The following is a 19,029-nucleotide window of genomic DNA, read 5'->3' as shown; positions in this document are numbered from 1 at the left end:
CAAACTTTTTAAAAAGACATTTCTAATTCATTGTAAAATTCTGTGGTGAAAGTTATCTCGTCAATGTGGACTTTTTAAGGCTGTGGTAAAATTATTTAAATGGGGAAATAATTTTTGTTTTTCTTCATAGAGATTACTATCGGGAATTTTAGTCTGTACTAAAATATTATCAAAATTGAATGAAATAGACATTATGTCTCATTTTGAAAAAGGAGACAACCTTCCTCGACAGTGTTCAGGCTTCTTAGAATCACCTCAACAGTAAATTGCGTTCTAATGTTGGATTAGCTCTGAGAATCAACATTAAATAGTACAGCTGCTGCAAGTGCAGTATGGCTCTGAGGCTGCAGGATTTGACCAGCAGAGGGATATATAAGAAGCATAAGAAGCATTAGCAAATACATAGAAGCACCTCTGAGACTTTAAAATTTTTTCTTTTTAGAAAAAAAAAAAAATATCCAAACCTTTCTTAGAAGAGCATGCCGGTGAACTGACTAATAGCATGAACTTTCCAACCAGACACATGTCAGTTGAATTGACTCCATCATTACTAGCCGTGTGATCACAGACATTTTTCTTTTCCTTTTTCTTTTTCTTTCTTTTTTTTTTTTTTGAGATGTGGTTTCACTCTTGCTGCTTAGGCTGGAGTGCAATGGCACAATCTCAGCTCACCGCAACCTCTGCCTCCTGGGTTCAAGCGATTCTCCTGCCTCAGCCTCCTGAGCAGCTGGCATTACAGGCACACACCACCACGACCAGCTAATTTTGTATTTTTAGTACAGATGGGGTCTGGTCTCGAACTCCCGACCTCAGGTGATCCACCCACCTTGGCCTCCCAAAGCATTGGGATTACAGGCGTGAGCCACTGCTCCTAGCCAATATTTTTCTTTAACTCTAAATCAGACCTACGAAATGGGGATAAGAATATCTACCCTTGGTTACCATGTGTCTCAGTCTGTTTAGGCTGCTGTAACAAAAATACTTAGAATGAGCAGCTCAACCAAACATTTATTTCTCACAGTTCTGGAGACTGGAGAGGTCTAAGATTAAGGCCCTGGCAGATTCAGTGTCTAGTGGAGGCCACTTCCCAGTTCATAAATGGCCATCTTCTCTCTGTGTTCTCACATGACAGAAGAGGTGAGGGAGCTCTCTGGAGTCTCTTTTATAAAGGCACTAATACCATTTTTGAGGGCTCTGCTCTTATGACCTAATTACCTCCCAAAAGTACCACCTCCAAATAAGATTTCAACATACGAATTTTGGAGGAGCACTTTCATTCATTAGCAGCATGATAACTAAATAAGATAATGCCTATAAAGTACTTAGGACCCGGTACCTCACAGATGCACAAACTATTAGATTTCGTCAATCTAAGATGCCATCATTGTAAAATGGACCATATTATTTTATGTACCATAAGTGAAAAGACTATAAATTTCAAAAATGTTAACATGAAAGATATGTAATAGAATAGATAAAATATAGTGATGACCTCATTTATCAGACTGTTGTTCCATCCAAACAAATGTAGCCATTTGAAGGAATACTTGACATTTAAATTGAGTATTTAACAAGAATTTGTTTTCTTAAATACTACTTTTATATGGAAATACATAAAAATACAGACACATGTACCTTTCTTTCAAAAGAATTTGTAATGTATTTGGAAAGGACAAATGTTAATTAGTCATAAGGAAGTTCAGGCTTCTTATGAAGAAATTCCTTCAATCCTGTATTAGTCTGTTTTCATGCTGCTGATAAAGACATACCCAAGATTGGGTAATTATAAAGAAAAAGAGGTTTAATGGATTCACAGTTCCACATGGCTTAGGAGGTCTCACAATCATAGCAGGAGGCAAAAGGCCCATCTTACATGCTGGCAGACAAGACAGAATGAGAACCAACTGAAAGGGGTTTCCCCTTATAAAGCCATCAGCTCTCATGAGACTTATTCACTACCATGAGAACACTGAGAAAAACCGCCCCCATGGTTCAATTATCTCCCATTGAGTCCCTCTCACAACATGTGGGAATTGTGGGAGCTATAATTCAAGATGAGATTTGGATGGGGACATAGCCAAACCATATCATTTCACCTCTGGCCCCTCCTAAATCTCATGTCCTCACATTTCAAAACCAATCATGCCTTCCCAACAGTCCCCCAAACTCTTAACTCATTTCAGTATTAACTCAGAAGTCCACAGTCCAAAGTCTCATCTAAGACAAGGCAAGTCCCTTCCATCCATGAGTCCATAAAATCATAGGCAAGTTCGTTACTTCCTAGATGCCCTGGGGGTACAGGCATTTGACAAATACAGCCATTCTAGGCTGAGTGCGGTGGCTCACACCTTAATCCCAGCACTATGGGAGGCCTAGATGGGCATATCACCTGAGGTCAGGAGTTCGAGACCAGCCTGACCAACATGACAAAACTGTGTCTCTACTAAAAATACAAAAATTAGTAGGATGTGGTGGCCGGTGCGTGTAATCCCAGCTACTCGGGGGACTAAGGCACAAGAATTGCTTGGACCCAGGAGGTGGAAGTTGTAGTGAGCCGAGATCATGCCACTGCACTCTAACCTGGGTGACATCAAGAGACTCCATTGCAAAAAAAAAAAAAAATCCATTCCAAATGGGAGAAATTGACCACAACAAAGGGGCTGGAGACTCCATGCAAGTCCAAAATCCATCAGGGCAGTAAAGTTACAAAATGATCTCCTTTGACTTCTTGTCTTGCATCCAGGTCACACTGTTGCAAGAGGTAGGTTCTCATGGTCTTGGGCAGCTCTGCTCCTGTGTCTTTGCAGGGTACAGTCTCCTTCCCAGCTGCTTTCACAGGCTGCTGTTGAGTATCTGTGGCTTTTTCAGATGTCCAGTGCAAGCTGTCAGTGGATCTACCATTCTGGGCTCTAGAGGATGGTGGCCCTCTTCTCACAACTCCACTAGACAGTGCCCCAGTGGGGACTCTGCATGGGGGCTCACACCCCACATTTCCCTTCCACACTGCCATAGCAGAGGTTCTCCATGAGGGCCCCGCTCCTGCAGCAAACTTCTGCCTAGACACACAGGCATTTCCACACATACTTTGAAATCTAGGTGGAGGTTCCCAAACCTCTATTTTGACTTCTGTGCACCTGCAGGCTCAATACCATGCAGAAGCTGCCAAGGCTCGGGACTTGCACCCTCTGAAGCTATAGCTCAAACTGTACCATGGACCCTTTAGCCATGGCTGGAGCAGCTGGGACACAGGACACCAAGTCCCCTAGGATGAACACAGCAGGTGGACCCTGGGCCCGGCCCAGGAGACCATATTTTCCTCCTAGGCCTCCAGGCCTTTGATGAGACGGCTGCCGCAAAGGTCTCTGACATGCCCTGGAGACATTTTTCTCATTGTCTTGGTGATTAACATTTGGTTCCTCATTACTTATGCAAATTTCTGCAGCTCCCTTGTGTTTCTCCTCAGAAAATGTTTTTTTCTTTTCTATTGCATCATCAGGCTGCAAATTTTCCCAACTTTCTGCTCTGTTTACTGAATGCCTTTAACAGCCCAAGTCAACTCTTGAATACTTTGCTGCTTAGAAATTTCTTCCACCAGATATCCTAAATAATCTCCCTCAAGTTCAAAGTTTCATAAATCTCTAGGGAAGGGGTAAAATGCCACCAGTTCCTTTGCTAGAACATAGCAAGAGTCACCTTTACCCCAGTTCCCACCAAGTTCCTCATCTCCATCTGCAACCACTTCGGCCTGGATTTTATTGTCTATATCATTATCACCTTTTTGGTCAAAGCCATTCAACAAGTCTCTAGGAAGTTCCAAACATTCCCATATTTTCCTGTCTTCTTCTGATCCCTCCAAACTGTTCCAACCTCTGTTCGTTTTCACACTCCTGATAAAGATATACATGAGACTGGGTAATTTATAAATCAAAAGAGGTTTAATGGACTCACAATTACATATGACTGGGGAGGACTCACAATCATGGTGAGAGGTGAAAGGCACATTTTACATGGTTCCTGACAAGAGAGAATGAGAACCAAGTGAAATGGGTTTCCCCTTATAAAACCATCAGATCTCATGAGATTTACCAAGAGAACAGTATGGGGGAAACCGCTCCCATGATTCAATTATTTCCCACTGGGTCCCTCACACAACACCTAGGAGTTATGGGAGCTGCAATTCAAGATGAGATTTGGGTGGGGACACAGCCAAACCATATCAAATCCCTTTGACCAAGAGGCATCTAACAGATACTTGAACACCTCCTGATAGTAACTTTAGTTCAATGAGCTTGCCCTGTCCTTACATTTCTGGATAGGCCTAGTCTTTAGAATGTTATTATTTCTATCTTTTATTAAACCTGTGTCTCAAAAAGCCATTGTGTGACCCTAGTTCTTTCCTTAATCACACATAATATTAACTAACTGTCTTACCCAATGGACTGGCAACTATTAGTTGGCAGCTATTTTGTCTAATTTCTCCTCAAAATGTTGTTTCTTCTTTGCATAGTAGTAATAGTTAATATTTCTGAGAGCTAAATACATTCCTGACAATATTCTAAATGTTATGCATGGTTTAGTTCATACACTTCTCCAGTGATCCTTCATGTTTAGCACATACTATCAATGTCCTAGGTTAACAGTGAAGCAAGTGGGTATGGAGAAGTGGAATAACCCTTCCTAGCTTCCCTGGGTGGTACGGAGGTAGAGTCAGGATCCAGCCCCAGGCCTTTCTAACTGTTGAGAAAGCATCAATTACTAGTGGGATGCATTGCTACTTAAAATAGTCTCAGCTATGTTGTAGGATTTTCATAATTTGTATTAAATTTCTTGAAATATGCTGTAGTTAATAAAAAGTCCCTCTTAAAATGTAGTATACCAGTAAAGAAACAGTTCTTCAGAAGTGGCCTGATGCCACAGAGTAAAGTGAACCTATTATCTGCCTTGGCAGTTAGGTAGTAGTGCTCTGTAACCTAAGTTTGTACTGCACTTTTTTCTTAAGTAGATTCATTGTGCAGGAGGCTCATTCTGAAAGGATGTTCAAGTGAGAACCCTAGGATCTTATTCTGTAAACTTCTGTCAACAATTGTAGCTTCTATTTTTTAACTTATATAATTGCTTGATTATGTTTTCCATTTATTTTTGAAGCAATATGGAAATTTACATTCATACCTATTAAAGTTTCTGGTGCTGTGGAGAGCTACTGAGATATATTATAATTTGAGGTTTATTCCTCAATGTGTTGGCTGTTTTTCCTGGGAATAGTTAATGTACAAATTTTAGTATTTCATTTACATTTATAATTATACATATTCATTATAAGAAGTTAGGGTATCTTTAAAAATAATTCTGCCTCTGAATTCCCAATACTCTGTGTGTATGGGTATAAACCCACCACATTATTTCTGCATGTTTCCCTTTTTCTATATCAGAGCATCATGTGGCCATTTGTTAGAGGAAATTGTTTCTGGTATCTGACATATTGCCAACTAGTGTTTAGTTTCTAGTTATCAAATATTGCATCTCTTTTGCGTTTTCATAAGTATTTCATAGAGGAAATGAGTAATCTAGTATCAGGTAATATTATATTGTCATCCAACCCACAGAGTGCTAGAAAATATTCACAAACTATGCATCTGACAAAGGACTAATATCCAGAATCCACGAGGAACTCAAACAGAACAGCAAGAAAAAAACAATAATGTCATTGAACTAGGCAAAGGACATAAATAGACAATTATCAAAAGAGGATATACAAACAGTCAACAAAAAAATTAAAAAAAGCTCAACATCACTAATTATCATGTAAATGCAAATGAAAACCACAATGAGATGCCACCTTACTCCTGCAAGAATGGCCATAAAAAAAGTTGTTGTGGATCTGGTGAAAAGGGAACACTTCTACACTGCTGGTGGCAATGTAAACTAATACAACCACTATGAAAAACAGTGTAGAGATTCCTTAAAGAACTAAAAGCAGAATTACTATTTGATCCAGCAGTCCCACTACTGGGTAGCTATGCAAAGGAAAAGAAGGTATTATAGGAAAAAAGACACATGCACATGCATGTTTATAGCAGCACAATTCACAATTGCAAAGATATGGAAGTAACCTAAGTGCCCATCAACCAATGACTGAATAAAGAAAATGTGGTATATATACACCATGGAATATTACTCAGCCATAAAAAGGAATGAAATAATGTCTTTTGCAACAACTTGCATGGAGGCCATTATTCTAAGTGAGGTAACTCAGGAATGGAAAATCAATATTGTATGTTCTCACTTATAAGTGGGAGCTAAGCTATGAGGATACAAAGGCATAGGAATGATATAGTGGGCTTTGGGGGCACAGTCAGGGTAGGAGGAGAGGAAGGTGAGGGATAAAAGACTACGTATTGGGTTCAGTGTACACTACCTAAGTGACAGGTGCACCAAAATCCCAGAAGTCACCACTAAAGAACTTATCCATGTAACCAAAAACCACTTGTACCCCAAAAACTATTGAAATGGAAAATAAAATTAGATTGAAAAAATATTGTCATCTTGATCAGAAACCCTTGCCATTAATAAAAAAGAAACGAAATAGTTGCTAATTTAAGTATAAGCTGGCATAGAGCTGAGTTCTTAGATCTATGGTGTGTATCACTGTAATAGAGCCTTTTCATGGCGGAGTTGTCATTGTTTAGTACAGTAGTTATATCAGCTACTAAGCTATCTTTGGAAACCTGGTGGTAGCAATTACCACAGAGATCTAGATCTAACCCACAGAACTTCAAGTTGTTCACCAAATGCTAGGTCCTTTGGTCAGGTCCGGAGACCAAAAAAATGGGTCATAGTAATGCCTGGGATGATTGAATTATGAGAGAAAGGCTCACAGTAAGTAATCTGTACACACAACTGCCACTGACAGAAGAAAGCAAGTCACTGTCATCTACTGATTAATAACTGTCAGAATTATTGGACACTGGAAATGCACACAGAGTCTTTTTTTTCTTATGGTCATTCAACAAAAGGGGTTAAATAACAATCAAAAGATTCTTCTGGTACATATAAAATCAAAGAGAATATTTAAGGATCTTGGAAAAAACAGAAGTAAAGCATTAACATGGAGATGGTAAGTTTAGTGTACAATCCCTCGTTTGTGATTAAAAAAATACTAAAAAACTCTAAAAATTGAAAAAAAATTAATACCTCATTTAGAAGCAAACTCTGCTCTTACCTGGAAAACTGACTATTTTACTGCAGAAATATGAATATGTTTGATTACATAGCACTCATAGAGATCCTGCTGGGGTTGGTACATAATATATGGTATTTGGACTATTTTGGCCATCTAAAATCTGAAAATACATGATGCTAAATGTATCTAACACTAAAAGATTTTGGAAAAAAGATTATAAACCTCTACTTAAAGTCCTTCAGCTAAGAGTCCTTTTAAGTTAAGAGAACTTGCAGGACTTTTTTTCTACTGTACAGATAACTTTGCCAATGGAAATAGAAAACTCCAAGTTAGTTTGCCAGGGATTTTTCCACTCTGAGTAGTGAATATGTAATACCCAGTTGGACATCTGTTCTCTTTGAATGTTGGTTCTTTGGTTTTCAGTCTGTTTAGATATATTCATATTATATTCAGTGCCTGTGCTAGATATGTCCATTAATAGGCCCATCCTCCACCCTTGTAATCCCTTGCCTAGAAACCATGAGGTGTATATGTGACCCACAGCTGTCCACAGCTAATTGGGCCAGTAGCTGTCAACTGGTCTGAGATGAAAGAGGCAGTGATTTGGCCTGACTCAAAAAGATGAGCTGGGTCTCTCCTTTTCTCTTTGGAATTTAGATGATCAGAAATGATGCCATGAGATATATTAAAGGCCGTGGAGATTGAATCCAGAGGGAGCTAGAGTTATGAGGAGGGAGACATTGTGAGGGGCATTAGAGAGGAGAGCAAGTAACAGTTACGTAGAGAGATATAGTTATTTAATGAGAGAAAAAAAGGAGCCCCAAGAGAAAAATAGATCAATTCATTGGTGGGGCTCTCCTGACTTTGGTACTTTTTCCAGTACCAGTTCTAGTCCCATGTATCTGCATAATTTGTTCCTTTTGATTGCAATAGCTTGAATGAGTCTCCATTCTTTGCAACTGAAAGAGACCTAACAAAAATTGTGGCACAGCTTTAATATACTAACACTGCCTGATTTTGCTTAACTTAGGAGTTAATGTTGCATTAGGAAAAAAATTGGAGCTTATTAATTAGAGTTTTATTTTTAATTGGGGGTAAACCCACAACCTATGGTAAATATTGATTCAATTATTTTACTCTAGGAAGGCAATCTCATTTTCCCATCTAATTTCCAAGTGTCTGAAAATATTATTTGAAGTTATGTGCAGCCATATGTCTGAGATTTAGTTCATGGAACATGTGCGGAAGTGATAAATGCTGATTAAAGTCAGAAAACACCTTTCTCTTTCCCTTTCTGGTGCCTGGATGCTAATGCCAGGGTGACCTCAGAAACCAGAAGATGATGATGTCACTGTCTCCATCAGCCTGGATGTCTGAATAAATGAGTGGAGCAGGGACTTCCCCCACCCCCATGCCTAGAGCTTTCCATATTTGGCTCTCAAGTAAGTGTGAAATCAATGTCTGTTGTGTTTCTTTATTTTATCCATTAGGATGTTAATAAGAAATCTCCTTTAACGTCTAAGTACAGAAAATACTTTCTAATTTTACTATTATCTAGCTTGCATTTCCTTTTGAAAATATACGTGGAAGATGTATCTTCAAAAATTGGATAAATATCCTGCTTAAATATATGCACCTTGCATTCCTTATTTTACTAATTTATTTGTACACCTTTCACAAATAAGATATTTTACTGTTTCCTGTAGAAGTGATTGCAGTTTCTTGAGAAACTTTGTTTATTCACATTTAGGTGTGTGAGTCATTCTAGTATTTAGTTGCTAAGGATATTCAAGAGGAAAGGGATGATTCTTTTCCGTACATAATACATACATGATACCAAAGGTGTGTGAAAGGCTCTGACAGTTCCTAGAGCCTGATAATAACTTTTAAATATCTTATACCATTTTAAAGTTCAGGCTTATGTCATTTTTAGTGATTACAACTAAGGTAGAATAGCCTTACATTTATAGTAAAACTGCTTCTTAAACATACACTTTCAGCCAAGTATGGGGGAGTTATGCCTCTAATCCTAGCACTTTGAGAGGCTGAAAGTGAGGGGATCACTTGAGCTCAGGACTTCAAGGCCATCGTGGGGAACATAGCGAGACTCTGTCTCTACAAAAATTAGCTGGGTATGGTGGCTTGCACCTGTGGTTCCCGCTCCTCAGGCGGCTGAGGTGGGAGGATCACTTGAGCCCAGGAGTCCCAGGCTCCCAGGCTACAGTGAGTTAGGAAAGTGCCACAGCGCTCCAACCTGGGTGACAGAGCAAGACTATGACCAAAAAAAAGTACACTTTTATTCTTTCAATTAAAAATTCGTCCATTGCCTGATAACTGAAAGTTGATTTTGCAAACATACAAGTTAGATTGTGCTTTACTAGGAAAAGGTAGCAAAATTTCAAGAAGTCACCACAAGGACCTGCTGGAGTTTTTCTCCTAAGGGTCTGAGATACTCTGCTGCTTTGTTTCTTGCTTCCCTTCCTGATAAAACACAGTGTTTGGTTGCTATGCTTTACTTCAGCAGCATGTTAGCGTCATACCTTCACAGAAGAGAAAATTCATAGTTTACAATGCATTTTCACTGTGAAACGTATCTGATGGTACAAAACCAATCCTTCTAAACCTTTGGGTCAATTTCCCCGCCAAAAATGTTATTTTAGTTTTACGTAAAGTGAAACCCACATATTACCATGGCTTCTTGTATTTCTCTGACTGCTTTACATTTCACCCCCTGGAAGGGCTTTCCGTGCATCTGAAATACATAGATTTCTCTATGGAATTCCTTTTGAGACCATAAAAAATGTTAAGTGAATTTATTTGTTGAGGATTCCCATCATTAACTTTTCTCTGTTCAGAAAAGTGCCCATTTGTTCCAACTTACTGTCATTTCTCGGGTGTAAACAGGTATTTATCCAAGAACAAACACTTTTCCCAAAATAGAATCAATCTTAGGACCTTAGAAGTCACCTTTTTCAGTATCCATCCAATGATTAAATTCAGCTGTAATATAAGGATGCTTTAAGGCCTTTCTGAGGCAAACCATTTTACCTTTAGACAGTATTATCTGTTACGTGATATGTGGACATTACCAGAGTTGGCCACAGATTTTCTTTAAATATTTAAATTTTCTCATGTCTTAGAGGAAAAAAACTGTAGAAATTAAAATTGCATACACATTTGTGTGAGTCCAAAATAATATTATATATTGCCATATACGTTGTGAGAAAACTTCCTTTTTTGTAGTTTTGCAATATATTCCTATTCAAGAAATTTGATATGTCCAAATTACTCTTTAAAATTGTCTACCTTTCCTCCCTATGTAATGTGGTAAAGCAGCAAGACAGGTATAAAGATCAAAGAGTCTAGAATGAAAGGTAATTTTCTATGCCATTTCTGCTGCTTGCCAACTCTGGAAACTCAGCCTCTCTGAGCCTCAGTTTATCCTCATGTAAATGGTAAGAATAATAACATTAATATAGATCTTCTTTATGTCTCAGGTTAACTGTATGTATCTAGTTGAATTTTGAAATACTTTGTAAAATGTGAAACCACATATTTTCTTTAATTATGTTTATTAAAGAAGCAAATGTATTTCTAAGGTACATACCATGGAATTGATTCACATGAGGCAAAGAAGCATGCTTAGTTGGCCAATATTTTTCACATTGCATATGAGAATGTTGTAACTCATTAAAAATTTATATTGTATTTTTCAAAATCATGTGTAACCTGAGTAACATAGCCATGCTATAATTCATAATATATGAGACATTTAAAATGACCTTCTCGTCTTACATTATTGTCCCAGAAGCTCATTTTGGAATGTGTGGAGACTAGACAAAAACCAATTATTGGACCATGTCAGTTAATTGATTTTATATCTGGTGGGGAGTGCAGGAGATTGGGGTTAGTCATTTTAGGAAAGTGGTAAATGTCACAATTTCTGGGATAAGCAAAGGGAAACACATGTGAACAGTTATTTAAAGAGCTCCATCTCAGCCTTAATTTCCTAGAACTGTAGCTTGAGACAGAACTTATATGCTAAAACTGTATTGGGGCTTATTACCTGTCAAGGCAAAAGCCAGAAAAAACAAAAACAAAAACAAACAAAAAAACAACTACAGAAAAGGGGAATTGAGACAAGAAAGAAGGGAAAACTGAGACATGGTGTTGCATTGCCAAGCTGGCCTCAGCTTCTCAAGAAAACACAATTGGTTCCTGGGTCATACATGAAGCCTCCAGAGAGGAAGAAGGAAAATATACTTGCTTGCTCCTGTTCCTTCTTGTCTGTCATTGGTCGAAGTCTGACCCACAACATGTTAACTCATCTGCACATCTGGGTTATTTGACAAGGATTCTCTGGGCAGCTGTTGAGGAAACCACAGTCTCTGTGGTCGAGAAGATCAGATCTCACCTCTGAGGAGGCTGGGGCTGAAGTGTTGTTAGGAGATGAAGTGGTTGCAGGGGTTGCAGTGGTTGCCAGGGCTTTATGACCACGAGCAGAGCTTGGGTAGTCACTGGGGTTCTCCAGACAACCAGGAAGAAAGCACGCGGCAGAGGCCTGGATGGGAGGTGGAGGTGTCAGTTGGATTTGGTATAAGTCTGCCCTAGCCCACCTGCATGACAAGAATTACACAGTTTGTCTTATTAGATAGGAAAATGCAATAAACTTTCTCAAACCCATATGCCTAACTCAGCTCATCTACTTAGAGGAATTGTAACCTAGGAAGCAAGTAGCTTTTGGTTCCCTACCAACTACATACCATACTTACAAAAAATCATTTATACAAATGACTCTGCATGTTGTAAATGACCAAGATCATTATCATCTAATTGCAATCATTATCATTATCTAATGGTATTTCTGAAAGGGACCACCTGCCCATTTCTAAGCAGATGCACAAGTGATGGATTGATAACTAAATCATTACATTAGGGTACATTTAAATAGATTAAAAATTTGATTTGGAATTAGACCAAGGTATGCCTGCACTACTTTCCTTAATAGAAACATATTTAGAAAAAGACATAATTTTAGGGCTGTTGGAATTTTTAAATAGTTTTTCTAAAAATTTGTTTGTTAAAACTTTTATGTAGCTGAGATGACATAAGAAAATGTATTGCAATAAAAAAACTATGTTAATTTCGACTGGAAAAAGTGGCATACATAGAGACTGAGAAAGTAAATCAAGAAATAGAGCATATTAGCAAATACATTAAAAGTGAAGCTTTACTGTAGGAAAATATTTGCTATCAACACATAGCTGCACTCTGAGGGAGATAAAGATATACTGTATTGAAAGACAAAGAAGGATAAGGACTAGCTAGCTGGATCATTATTGGAAAGTCAACAAACCAAACATTCAGGGGCTAGCCTAATGACATAGCTGCTGACTTGAGAAAAATTAATCCTTCTTTAAAATATTTGATTAAATTGCACAAATGAGAGTCCAACTTAATCAAACCAAATAAATTCTTTCTTGAGCAGCATAAATTACGCTTTTCCTGCCTCGGCGCACATGCTCACAGGCTGTTGACTGGCCGTTTTAGAGTGCAGCACTGCATTTAACTGCTGCGTCATGCCTAATGGAAAATGTACTCAGCAAGAGGGTTATTCCATTGAATTTTGGAAGCAGTTAGGAACACTAATAGCCTCTTATTTTTCAAACATGCTTAATGATATAATGAATATAAAATAATTCCCTCTACAAATCAACATGACCTTTTTATAACAAAAGAGGAACAAAAGGATCCATTACTTTACAGAAATTCTCGTCTACAGCAGATGTTCCATTGAATTCTATCCTCAGGATTCTATAAAAAGTACAGACTGTGAGGTGAAAAAAGGGTTTTTTTCTCTCTCACAAGTTTTAATGTTAAATGAGAGTATGAAAACTAGATGTTCCAAAGAATTGACAGATACTCCATAATAAAAAAACCTTCAAACTCTATAGATATAGAAAACTTAGTAGTAAGTCAATTTTAACATGCACTCTGAAAGCAGTTTTATTAGTAATTTTTAAACAAAAGCCAGGGTTAATATAATTTTCTAATTTATTTATACTCCATGATGAGAAAGCCTCCTATTGTTACAATCTGCTGGATTGTCAAGAACAAAGGAAGACAAACTAAATTTAAAGCAATTTCTCATCAGAAATCTTAAACATTTGAGCAAAACTAATATATGCAGACAACTGGATGGAATTTTCCCATATCAAAATATAGATGACATTTACCATGCATTTGTATATAAGAAAATCTTTAGACACCTAGTGTAACAAATTATCACCATTTGCAAGGAAAATAAGACACTGTGGCATAAAACAAGGGACCAACACTATGAAAACTGATTTGTGCTATAAGCGAGGTATTTGGGATATGAAGTTATCAGATTAATTGGTCCAAATAAAAGTCACAGTAATGATTTTTGGAATTTAGATGATCCTTCAGGCTATTGCTTAGACATTGCTACCTTTCCTACCCATCTTCTGACTTCTGTCACTTCAATACCTTGAACTATACCAGGCTTTAAATTATCTTTGAAGTTACGTGATTTAATCTTTTCTATGAGCTGCAAATCTGCCATATTTGCTTTGACGTGTCCAAAGAGTCATCTTTCTCCTAAAAAGCAAACATAAATTATGATTTTAGGTGAAAGAAGGAGCAAAAGAAGGAATAAAAGGCAGATGAATAAAACTGATTGAGATAATACACATGAGGAAATTAGCACTTTGCAGAAGAGCACATTGGAATGCTCAAAGATGTGAGTTGTTATTATTCATGATTAGATGAAATGAATTCATGCTTCGCAACTTCATTAACTTGTGTTCTAAGAGGCCATTTAAAAAGCATTGTAATAATATTAAATTAAATCTTGTGAATATTTATTAAAGGAATATGTACATTTGAATATACATGTTTGAGTTAAAGTGCATTCACTAAATCACTTTTATTTTTACACCATCAACTGAGAGCTCTCCATGAAAGCTTTTACTCCACGTACTTCATCTCTTCTTCAGGTATTACATCTTCTGCATCATCTTATGCAACCATTCACAGGAAGAACATTGCTACAATGTTTGCATTATCTTTTTGGTTCCACAAGCCAAAAAAAAAACCTTTAAAACCTATGGGTTTGTAAATCCAAGTGGCTTCTGTTAATTCTAATCAATGTATGCATACCATAATCAGAAGATACATGTGTGAAAGAGAAGAAAGTCTATCCTTAGGACACCAGAGAGCAACAATAACAGCAAAATCAATTTAAGCCAGTGAGTTTAAGTATACATACATGTGTGTCTTGGCAGGGGAAATGGGGAGGGAGTATTGTATAGGAGTGTAATCGCACTCATCATAACACATAAAATAAAAGAGAAGCAGCCATTGCATTACCAAACAGAGCAAATGTGCAAGTACCATAGTCATTTGGTTGTCTCTGCAATCTGCAAATCTGATTTGATAACATATATCTAGATTAAATTTTATGTAAATATAATTTTTCTACAAGTTTTTGAGTTCTACTCAAGATACTGTAACAGAATTTCACACTTCATTTAAAAAAAAGCCTTTAAAATATAAAGTGTACATTCAGTCTAGATGCCTATTAAATGTAAGATGCAGAGATGTAGATAGGAGATAGGTAGAGATTTTAGAGAGAGTTTCTGAGAGATTTTTTTTTTTTCCACATTTTAAGCTACTCACTGGGTGACAGTGTCATGTTGAGATTGTCAGTGTTTTGGAAAGGTCATTTTCCAGGTGCTACTGCGCCAGTCCCCTAACTTGTCATAACTGATGTGGTAGTCAGACAGATTTTACCATTTGCTTAAGTGTGTGTTAAATCTTCCATATAATAGGCTGATAGCACCCCGGTTCAAGAGCTTGAGTGTTTGTACTTTTTATTGTTTCTTATCTTTGTGGGCATTTTCTGCTTCCTCAGAGGCTTTTTTTTCCCAAAGTGACTTTTTTTTTTTTTCTTTTTCTTTGGCTTCTTTGACCGTCTTGATAGCATAAAGCTCTTAGTTTGCAATTTATTTCAAGGCCACTGTTGCTACCCTCAGTTACGCCATTTTGTCTGTCTATGTATGTGTGTATGTTTGTTAGAGTGGAGGAGAGGGTGGAGAAGGAGTAGAAATGTGTAACTTATTCTGAAATGAGTTATAGTTTACAAGTATTTTCAAATCTTTGAGAAAATAAATAACTTACAAACTTAATGACCTATTTCATCTATACCTTACCCTCATCTGAACACGTGAGATGGATTTGAAAAGATAAAATACTTCCCCTGACTCTAGAAGAGCAAAAAACTATATGGCACACAACAAACACCTGTCTGATATTGTTGTTGATGACATTTGTCCAGCTAAATAAAGCTTATTTTTTTCAGGCCACGAATATATTTCTCAAATCCTGGAAAAATGAAGAGCAAAAAATAATTCTCTATTCTCCCATCCTCAAAGGCACATGTCTTAAAGTGTAAGTTTTCCTTTAGTGAAAACACAGTAAATGGTATTTCTTGAAAATGATTAGCTGAACAATGTTTGACCATGAAACTATAAGAAAGGTTAAATGTTTTTGTTTGTTTAAGTGATTGATTTAAGAATTTCAGGACACAGTAGGTTGTTTTTGTCATTAAAAAATGTTTCCCAACAAAGCAAGTATGCAAGACTTTAGTTAACTCTTTTTCATATCCACAAACTTCTGTTAAGAAAAGAGTTGGGATACTTTTGTCTATATTTCTCTATTTGAATTCATTTACAACCAGTATTGTCCAAATGTAAGAACAATCTGTTGGCCTACAAGACATCAGACGAATCCTGTAATATTCAATACAAAAAGTTTTTATATTTTTTGAAGCAAAATGTTGCATGCCATGAGATAGAAAGAGACTGTACTTCCAGGACAACTAGCATTCAATTCGATGTCTAGAATTCAGTAAGAATTACATGTATGTTTATTGCAGCACTATTTACAACAGCAAAGTCTTGGAACCAACCCAAATGCCCATCAATGATAGACTGGATAAAGAAAATGTGGCTCACATACACCATGGAATACTATGCAGCCATAAAAAGGAATGAGTTCATGTCCTTTGCGGGGACATGGATGAAGCTGGAAACCATCATCCTCAGCAAACTAACACAGGAACAGAAAACCAAATGCCACATGTTCCCGCTCATAAGTGGGAATTGAGAACACATGGACACAGGTAGGGGAATGTCTCATACTGGGGCCTGTTGGGTGATGCAGGACAAGGGGAGGGAGAGCATTAGGACAAATACCTAACGCATACGGGGCATAAAACCTGGATGATGGGTTGATAAGTGCAGTAAACCACCATGGCCACATGTATACCTATGTAACAAACCTGCACATTCTTCACATGTATCCCAAAACTTAAAGTCAAATGTAAAAAAAAGTAAATGCCTCTAACAAGAAAAAAAAGAATTATGAGTGAGTTATAAACCTTGGTAATGTGTTTTCTGTCCCCAATTCCAGTTTCTTATTATAATGTGCATCCATAGTTCTTATAAGCCTTTTAAAAGAAAGTCCCTATTTTAAAAGTGTAACCTAAAATAGCTCATACCTGAGAAAATGCTTGCTATTGTTTTAAACAAGTAAAGAGAAATGACTCAGCTTATTCTCATTTAGCTAGTATTTTATCCAATAGCTTAAAAATAAAAAAATAATTTTAATAAGATACAGAAAAAGGAGATTTTTTGCCTGAGCGTAATTGGGAACAGAAGAATGGGAAAGCAGAAATAAACAATGCTGAACAAAAGCTAAAGTAGAGAATAGAAGAGGAAAACAAACAGAAAGCTATAGTTCAATTTGGGATTTCATATCACTGTAGAAGAGGTGCATGGCTGCTAAATACCTAAAAATACATGTAATAAAAATGTTTGTTTTTCCATCTGTCCTTGCTCTTCCCTCTCTCTTCATTCATTAAAAATGGAAGACAAACTAGGTAGAAATGCTGCATTACCATGGGGGTCAGCAAAGTCCTGATCATCAAACCTAGCACAGATTGGGGTTATGGGAAGGTTAAGTAGTAAAATGGGAGAAAATTAACTTGTCAGGAAAAGGCTGTGAAGCTGGCTGGTGAAGGTTGTTAGGTCCCTGTGCATGGTTACAGCACACTGACTCAGGTGCACCAAGCAGGGAGAAGGTCACACCCCTTGAGGCTGGATGACAATCGGCCGATTTAGATACTAGCCCTGGGTCATCCTAGTTTTACTAAGTAATATCTCAAACTGGGAGTTGTCTGACAAGGTGTGTATATGAGGATAAATTCCAGTCAAATGCATTCCAGAAACAACTTCTTTTTCTGTTCTGTTAACTGCAGGACATTTGTTTAATTAGATAATGTGCAATGAAATGCAAGAAAATGCCTATTGCTGAATAGTCATGAGAAGAGAAAAAATATTTGCCTTTCTTTTTTAAAACACAGGATGTTAAATTCTCTTTAGTTAAGATGGTAACTTATTTTCATGTTCCATATCTAAATGTATCTCTTTGAAGCACAGAGTAGACTTTTTTAAAGTACAACCTATTAGACTGGCAAAAATGAAGACTTTTACAACATAATATATTTGGTAAGGCTGAGGGAGCTAGGTAGTGTCAAATACTGCTGATGGAAAAGCAAACTGTTACATCACATATGAAACGAAATTTAGCACTACACAGCAAAATTACATGTGAATACAAGATCTCATTTCTAAAAATCTACCCCTAAAATACACTGCAAAAAATACAAAGACAGATAATCATGAAGCTATTCACTGCAGGCTTATTGGTGATAGCAGAAGACTGGAAACAACTCATACGTCCTTAGTAGGGTTCCAGTTGAATAAGCAATGGTACAGTCAAACAAAGGAGCATGCAGTTCTGAAAGAACAGGAGAAATATTTTTATACATTACTGTGCAACTATCTCCAAATTTATTATTAGGTGAAAAAAGCAAAAAGGAGAAGTCATGTATTGTATGCATCTACTAATTTAATAAGGGGGTGAGATTAAAATACACATTTATTTTATCATACTGCAAATAAATCAATATTGAAATACAAAGTTACTGATGGGGAAAGGAGGAGGAAGTGGAAGGGACAGAAATAGAAGTTAGACTTTCCTGAATGTATCTTCTTTTGCAGATTTGATTTTGTCTCTATGTAAATATTTTACATTACTAATTACGTTAAATCTTTAAAATGAAATTCTTAACAAAAAGGAGCAAATGAATCTAACTGCATGGAGGTAGTGACACAACCACACAGGGAAAAGTTATTTCAAGTGACTTTGGGATAACATAGTTTGATTATTTATTCATTATGAGACAGACATACCTGAAAAACAAAACTTTGGGTATAGGAAATTTGGGTATAAAAATTACTTTTATTAATTTTATTGTTGGTATTTATTCTGAGATTATTTGCTACCTTTGTGGAATGGAATATATATTTCATTATGCTGGTATTACTGGGAATTAGTATTTTTAGCATGGGGGAAGGAGACAGGGACACAAGATCAATGAGGTGAGTAAAAACTGTGTAGTTCTGAATTTGCATTTGAAATATCAGAATGAAGGAACTCATACTGCATTTTATCCTAAAAGGAACCAGAGCTTTTAGAGAAACGAAGGATTCTGTTTCTGGAATGAGAAATGTTCAAGATGAGCCTGGAATATCATGCCACGCCAGGAAGTAAAGAGACTTTCAAAACTTGTGGAGTTGTATCAAAAGAACTAAGGTGTAATTTAACGAGTCTTTCACTTGTCAAGATGAATGAATTTATACACGAGTGGAAACAGTAACTGTAATGATTGGAATATATAAAATGTATTAACTTCCATGAAT

This window comes from Hylobates moloch, unplaced genomic scaffold (assembly GCF_009828535.3).
Source record: "Hylobates moloch isolate HMO894 unplaced genomic scaffold, HMol_V3 SCAFFOLD_13, whole genome shotgun sequence".
In the NCBI taxonomy this organism is placed as follows: Eukaryota; Metazoa; Chordata; class Mammalia; order Primates; family Hylobatidae; genus Hylobates; species Hylobates moloch.
The sequence above is the reverse complement of the archived record's forward strand: the minus strand, read 5'-3'. Positions refer to the sequence as shown.